The sequence below is a fragment of the Pundamilia nyererei genome, unplaced genomic scaffold (genome assembly GCF_000239375.1).
Source record: "Pundamilia nyererei isolate P.nyererei 1_Seehausen unplaced genomic scaffold, PunNye1.0 scaffold00079, whole genome shotgun sequence".
Lineage (NCBI taxonomy): Eukaryota > Metazoa > Chordata > Actinopteri > Cichliformes > Cichlidae > Pundamilia > Pundamilia nyererei.
In genome coordinates this window covers 1,900,473-1,908,227 of record NW_005187480.1, presented here as the reverse complement: position 1 = coordinate 1,908,227, position 7,755 = coordinate 1,900,473, and the positions used below count along the sequence as shown (strand labels likewise).

Below are 7,755 nucleotides of genomic sequence, written 5' to 3'. Positions count from 1 at the left end.
GTGTGTGTGTGTGTGTGTGTGTGTGTGTGTGTGTGTGTGTGTGTGTGTGTGTGTGTGTGTGTGTGTGTGTGTGTGTGTGACATATGGTTGCTCTCTAAACAAGATGCTGACCAACTATGTTCTGATAAAGCACGCACACACTCACAATGTATGTGCCCTCTGACCCTTCTACAACGCGAGTCTAAGCAGACTAAAATAGAAGCGTGTGTGTGTTTGTGTGTGTTAGTGTGTTATCAGAGCGACCAGCAGCTCTGTAGCGCTCATCTATCCCATAAGTCACTGGGGCTCCTGCTGCCTATTGATCTGGCAACCCTCCCTGACACACACATGGACACACAGACACACACTCGTCGCCTGCCAAGCACCGTCAGATGGTCTAAACCGATGAAGAGAGCGAGATAGAAGTAAAGTGGAATCATCAGCACCAACAATACCCCCTCCAAACTCCTCCACCCCCTTTCCTCCCACCCTCATCCCCCTCCCTCCCCTTCTCTCTCTCTCCTCTTCTTCCTCTTAAACAGTCTAAACCATCAGTCTTTTGTGCTCATTTATTAATCTTATTGTTATGAACATGTTGTCAGAGGAATAATGTTAAAGTCCGGCTGATGTGTCGACACCCTGAAATATAAAATCTAATACGGTACTGCATGTTTCCAAGGCATTTAAACGGGGTCCACACACATCATCAGGGCTCTGTTTTTGCATTTCACCCGGCATCGGTTGCAACTAGAAATTTGTGTTGCTAGGAGACGAGCTGTCAGCTTCAGTGACGAGGTCTTGATGGGAGCACTTCATACAACTCTGTATGTGAATGTTGTTGTTTTTTTCTTTTTGCCAGAAATGATTCGATTAAACGTTCGCGATCAGACGGCTCATTGGGAGACACTTCATTTATTAAATATGAACAATTTTATGTCAATTCTAAGATGTCTGGAGCAGCGTTATTATACTTTGGTTTTTTGTGTTAATGTGAAATTATATTGTTTTCAGATCAGTGTAGTTTCAGCTGGTTTCCACAAGTGATTTGCTCATGTCAGTTTATGTTTGCTTAAAAATGTCTCAGCATTAGTTTTTAGTAGATTTACTAGTTTCAGTGTGTAATTTTCGTGTTATGGGGGTATTTGTCCAGGTCAAAGCCTTGTAACAGGAACATAAACATCCCAGGCTCAATAACCAGGCATGTCAAAGTCTGACAAAGACTAACATGCGAAAAATTGCTTTACATTTTATTAGCTGACATTGTTTCAGTCATTTTAATACAATCTACTTTGATTTGATTTCATTTAACTAGCTGTTTTGTCCCCACACATACCTTTATGAACCTGGCTGGTCATTGGTCACAGCACAGGCACAGCGTGACTTCTGATAAAAACTCATGGAAGAAAATTTCTGTAGTTTAATCTTTTTTTTTCATTTTTTTTTACCTGTCCTAGTAAAATAAAGAAAGGATACTAAGAAGCTAAACAGTTATATTTATGTATTTATTTATTTGTTTGTTTGTGGTAAAAAAAAAAAATTTAAAATCTGATACTCCTAATTCACAGTCAGCTGTTTAAGTCCATCCAGAAGCAAGTCTTTCCCAGCAACATCCTCTAGGCACTAATTTGGGCAGTTATTTTAAGCATTCAATTTTAATAGCCATTAAAATATAAAAACTGCATGTATTGAATCACCAGGCATATCAGATGAAATGAAACCCCCAAAAAATAAGGTTTTAAATATAAATGCAGCCAAAGCTTTCATTTAAGGATTCTCGGGATGCCTCGTCTGTGCTTTAACTCAGATTAAGTGGAATTGGCACACACAGATCTACACTGATAACTCAACAACAGTCACAAGCGCAGACACATAAGTACAGGTGTGAGTCTGTTCATGTTTTATGGTTCACAGACGCACACAGCTGTAGGTTTCGGTTCATGTATGGCTCCGGGCGTTCTGCTGACCTCAGCGCGGCAGCTCAGAGAGACGCACGCGGGGGATGCTGAGAGAAAGGTGTGTGTTTGCGTGTGTGGAGGTCAGCTGTAGCCTGCAGTGCAGTGGCAGTCACCTCTCTGGAGTCTCTGTTTGTTTCTGCATTTCCCACAAACCATCACCTTTTTTTCCCCCTTGTTTTGTTTTGTGTTTTGTTTTGTTTTTTGCAGCTCTCTCATTGTCACATGTCACTTCTGTCTTTATTTCCTGGTCTTGTTTTTTGCTTCACAGTGTCTTTCCTGTAACTTTGTTTCTCCGGTGTTCTTCTTCTTTACTTTTTCATTTATCACATCCAGAATCTTTAGTTTGTGCTTGAATGAGAAAACAAAGCTTATGTAATATCAACTAGCAAGCTTCATTTCTGTCAGACTTCAAATATCCACCATTTATCTGGAGATGATCAATGGAGGAACGGAACAGATAGACAGACGCATGAAGCAGCTCAGGAACATTTGTTTGGATTTTTGGAGTTTGTGATGGGAACACATGTTGTTGTGCGATGGGTTTCACATGCACAAATATGGATTCAGTGATTGTTTTGCTAACTGAGAGGATGATTTGGGCAGATTCTGTCATCGTCTCTGGTTTCTGGGCAGATTTAGGCTGTTTATATGTGTTATTAGTAGGGAGGAAAGATGTTGCATGTTGGAGGTACTCTTTATATAAAAGTCCATTTTTTACATTGGCTTTGGAAAAGGTCAATTTTATCAACACCTGCAGTTCAGTCACCCGTGGTTGGAGTGTTTCCTGCAGCATTTCCATGTCATTTGACAAGAGGAGTCACTTTATGCTTTGCGCAAGTACAATGGCACACAGGAGTAACTGAACTCTATGTCAAATATTTTAATTTCAAAAATAATGGAAGGACAAGCTGAGAAACATGGCCTTGGTTCTGGCAGTCTTCACCGTGTTTTAATAGACATCTTTGCTCAGACAGCTCGACGTCCAGCTGTCTCTCCTGTTTACTTTTAACAGAGACAGTCAAGTCATTCTTGGAGTAATGATACAGTTTCTCCCTTTAGTATATTACTAAAAATGAACATGGACCTCATGCAATAATGTGCCATCTTAACTCATGCACCCAAAAAACCATTATATTCACACCAGTCCATTTTACCAATCAGTGTATATTAAACAGTCCAAATCCTTCTAAATTTGTAGTTCTCCCACTTCTTGATAAAAGCTGAGTTGTATCAGGAAGAAGCAGAGAAACACCTGCTGCTAAAGGAAAGGAAAAAGAGTCCGAGAACCAAAGGTGCACCTTTCCAAAGGGAGTAAGGGCATTAAGGGAAAAACAAATCATAGACTGCAAGTGAGGTTGTGAAATATTGCCTAAAGGTGTGATACTTTGTCGTATAAAAAAATGCAAACCTGTATAAAATGCTTAGTTTAAGCACAGAATCATAGAAGGTACTGCATTGGCTTTTATTCTTGCTTAACTCTGTGTTTTGAGGAATTTCTTCATACAGCTGGAGGCTCTCCTCCTATCCCAGGATTCCTGAGCTCTTTGCCACTTAGTTTTTCACCAACATGCTGCAGCCTAATTAAATTTTCATGTTGTTTGCAGCTTTTAATCCACAACACAGGTGGATGGAGTACCTTATACCAAACTTTGCCTGCATATCTACCTTTCTCAGCCCATCTCTACCATTTTTTTTAAACTTAAACCAACATGCAAAGAGTTAACTTTGATCTCCGCAAGTCTGGTCCCTCTCCTTCGCTGCTGGGTGCAGGAGCTGCAGAGAGGAGGAACAAAGAGTGAGGGGGGAGGGCAGAGAGAGGTGCAGGTAGGAAAGAAAGAGTTAAGATGAAGGAAAGAAGTAAGCAAGAAACCAAAAAAAGGGGATGAAAGATAAAAGGGAGATTTGGAAGCAAACAGAGGCTGAAAACAGAAATAAGCAGATAAAAAAAGGATGGAAGAGAAACCTGTGATTGTTTCTTTGTTTTCCAGTTTCACTCTATGTTCAGTCTGCAGTTGTTTGGAGGTTAAATTGAAATGCTTTTTAGTATTTTTCTGCATTATTTGCTGTCATTTAATGAATTACCACATCAAAGTGAGGAGTCAGAGTGCAGCCGACTGTCAGATTGTTGGTTTAAAAACATGATTTTTTTTTTTATTCACTTTTTCCCTTTTGAAGGTTGCACCAGCCTGAAACTGAAAGACCCTGAATGCTGTGGAAGAAAAATAAATTGAAAGTTCAGTTTAGATTTTAGTCCAATTCTCATCAAAATGCTTTATCAGTCCCAGCTCTTGGAGGACTTTTACTTTGTCTCCTTGTGGTCTGAGTGCAGTTGGAGAGCCACACAGTGCACAGAGCTGTTTAGTTTGACTTCTTTACTAAAAATCTGCTTGATCAGTGATCAGCTTTTATATATTTATATTTCTAAAAGGTCTTTATTTTTATTTAATATCTTAGGATGATTTCTATAGTATAGTTGAGACTGGGCTGCTGATGAACCGTTGAACTATTTTTTATGTTCACTGCAGCTATGTTGGATTGTTAACTCGGGGTTGTTGCCCAAAGTGGAGGAGTTAAAGCTGCAGGTAGGGACCAAAAGAATCAGATTGCAGATACAAGTGGTGGAAATGAGCTTCCTCTGAATCCTTAGAGATGGGGTGAAAAGGTCGGTCATATAAGGGAGGGGCTTAGAATAGATCAAAGCCACCTCAGGTGGTTCAGACATCAGACCAGGACGCCTCCTGGGCACTTCCTGGGTGAGATGTTGGATGTCTCCGGGCAGTTCTTTTGGATTGGGGTCAAAATGACACTGAGTGGTTTTGTTATATAAATACAGCAAAAATAATGTTTACTTGAAATGAGTAAAATCTAAATGAGACCAGAGTGAAAGGATGGCAAATGAACTCATATTAATAATGTGGATTGTACTTAGGATCAAAGCTGCAATTTGAAAGAAATTATATTTTTATTTCATAAAATATGCAGATTAATCATAAATACCTGTTTTTTTTTCTTTAGATGACATTAATTTAATAATTAATAATTCTATAATTCTTTTATTATCTGTTGTTTATGGCTTTGCCTTTTATTACAAGCAGTGATCCACCATGCACATAATTCATGAAGAGTTCAGTGACTGCTCATCTGTTGCTGGTAAACTAGCTTTACTATGTATGCTAGCGCCCTGCTTTGATTATTGACTTCCAGCACTGACGACATGGCCACCCACTTTGGCGTGGTTGGCTGGTTGCTGGCATGTTAACAGAGTTTGCTTAGAGTGGGGTTCATGGACTTAAATGACGGATAAGAAGGCGGAGCAAGCTCAGAAAACAGCCGTCAATAAACAGAGCCTGTCTAGACACACAAACCCCTCGGATAAGTCAGAACTACTTTGATGACCACAAATCTGTCAAAGTAAGAAAAGATCCAGAGCAACAGAATTAATTCAATTTTCTAAAACCTTCTGAATGCAGTTGCCCCCACCAAAGCTGCACATCTTTTATCATGCAACTGCGGCGTTGCTCTGTCACCAGCTGTAGTGCTGAACCAGTTTTTCCCCGTGAAGTTTAGCTGGTGAAGCAGCTTTCCTCCAGAGAGCAGCTTCGTCGAGCTCTAGCCTCGATTTATACCGACGGACTCCACTTCTGTTTGAAGGCTTTTACTTTCAGAGTGCCAGCAGGGATCGGGGAGGAGGAGAAAAGACGTCTGCCATACTTTATTTCATCCTTTAAATAAAATAAAATAAAATATCCTTCTACAAACTTCATCCCACTGTAGAAAATAAAAGTCTGACGGTGAAGTTTTATCTTCAGCTTTCCTTCTTATTTCTTAATTTCTCGGTGAAATTATGTCTCTGCACAGCTTCAGTCTCTCTTTAAAATGATTTGAAAGTCTTCTGAGACGATATCTTTCAGCACAAAGCATAGGGAAATATGACTGTTGAAATAAGGATGTGTTTTGATGTAAATCTCTGGTGTCATCTGAATTTATGAGTAAACATAAAAACTAAGCGTAGTTATAATTTATTATGTTCCTCATTTTCTTCAAGCGTTTCTGTGAGGAAATGGAGAACAAGTCCTTTTTTACTCTGAGCTCCAATTTTTATCGCTCTCATTCTTCATTCTTTTTATGTGTTATCTGATTTTTGTCAAAAGGTAAAAAATGGACAGGAAGTAAGTGATAACTAACGAGTCACCCCATCCACACGGTCATTAAGGTAATGAGAGCAGCTTGTAGCATGAGTGAATACCAATAACTGGGATCAGGCTAAGCTGATGCGCCTACACAACACCGTGTTGCCTGTACAGCTTGTCATTGTGTTCCTCAACACGCCTGTCACATGTTGTTGTCTGCGGCCGGTCATACGTGCCAGCATCAATCTGTCTGAAGCGTCACTGATCCGTGTGCGGGAGAATATGAGAGCGCATCAATCAGCCGCAGGTGGACTGTTACTGTGGGATCAAACAGGAAGTGGCTCGCAGCGAAGCCGCCGACGGTCGTCGTGACAAACATACAATCGGTCTGAAGACATGAAAAGACAGAAATGATCAGTGAGGAAATCTGAAGAGCTGCTGGAGAAAAACACATTCAGAATCCTGATGGGTGCACTTGTGAAAAAAGTGTTAGCAGCACAAACCGTGAAGCCTCCGTAGCGCAAGGATGGCTTTAGTTTGTTGCCATGACATTCCTTTTAGGAAAAGAAAATGATACTTTCGCTTTTCTGTTGTCAGTTTACAACTCGCAGTAGTTAATCCTCATATAACAGTCTCAATAAGGGTCCCACTGGAGTCAAAAAGCCTAAAGACAGGATGTATTTCACTGTATACTTGCTGCTAAATGCCTACAGTGGTTCAGTAATGGGCTAATATTTCATGCAAACGGAAAGACGTCAAACGTGCATGTTAGCATGTTGTCTAAATGGCTGATAAAAGGATGATTTACAGACAGAAATCAGGTTTGAGCTGTGTTCCAGTACAGAAGTAGATAGTGCTAACCTAGCATTACACTGGATATCCACGACTTACCTTTGTCTCCTTGAATTTCCATTTTGGTCATGTTATGAAGAACACTTACAAACTGATTGTTGGCAAGTTGCTGACACTGAACATGTAAGCAGTGCTCTTCAGTGAAATGTGTTTTTTACTAAAAGAACAATATCCACTCAGTGTTAGTGCTATTAGTCCATGCTTTATGCTTAAAGGACTCTAAACTCTGACCTCAGGTGTAAGAGTGGTTTATAGACCCAACACTGATCCCAGCCACGTTCCACCAAAACAGATACAGTACATGTTTAATATTTGGGAGACATTTCCTACTGCTATAATCCCATCGATTATATAAAACATTGGGATGGTTAGAAAATGCTTTATATCTTTACCTTTATTTACATTATATTTAAATTTGCCTCGTTTAGGGACGGCAGTGTTTAAAATGACAAAAAGATCAACATCTGTTCTGCTTTCCATGAACATCTCCATATTTTCTGATGAGCTGATGGCACAGAAAATGAATATTTGCTGGCTTTTGTGCATCTAATTAATTACTTTTACTGGGATATCTGGTGAATGTAATGCATTTTTAACATGGACATTAGTCAGTACAACAGACTTAAGATTGCTTTGATGTGGCTTAATTCAGTTTTTAATTCTTAATCTGTTTTAATTCTATTTTCTGAGGGTTTCAGCCATTCCTTTTTTTTTTTAAACAAATCGTTTTAAAGGGAACATCAGCAGCTCACAGTGCCAAGACGGTCCTTTACACACACACACACACACACACACACACACACACACACACACACACACACACACACACACACACACAC

At 39.8% G+C, this 7,755-nt stretch overlaps 1 protein-coding gene across 3 annotated transcripts in view; it reads left to right on the top strand.

The window, feature by feature from the left end:
* LOC102203450 (protocadherin-1-like) overlaps positions 1 to 7,755 on the top strand; it is a 218,037-nt gene that overhangs the window by 192,477 nt on the left and 17,805 nt on the right. The window lies entirely within an intron of this gene.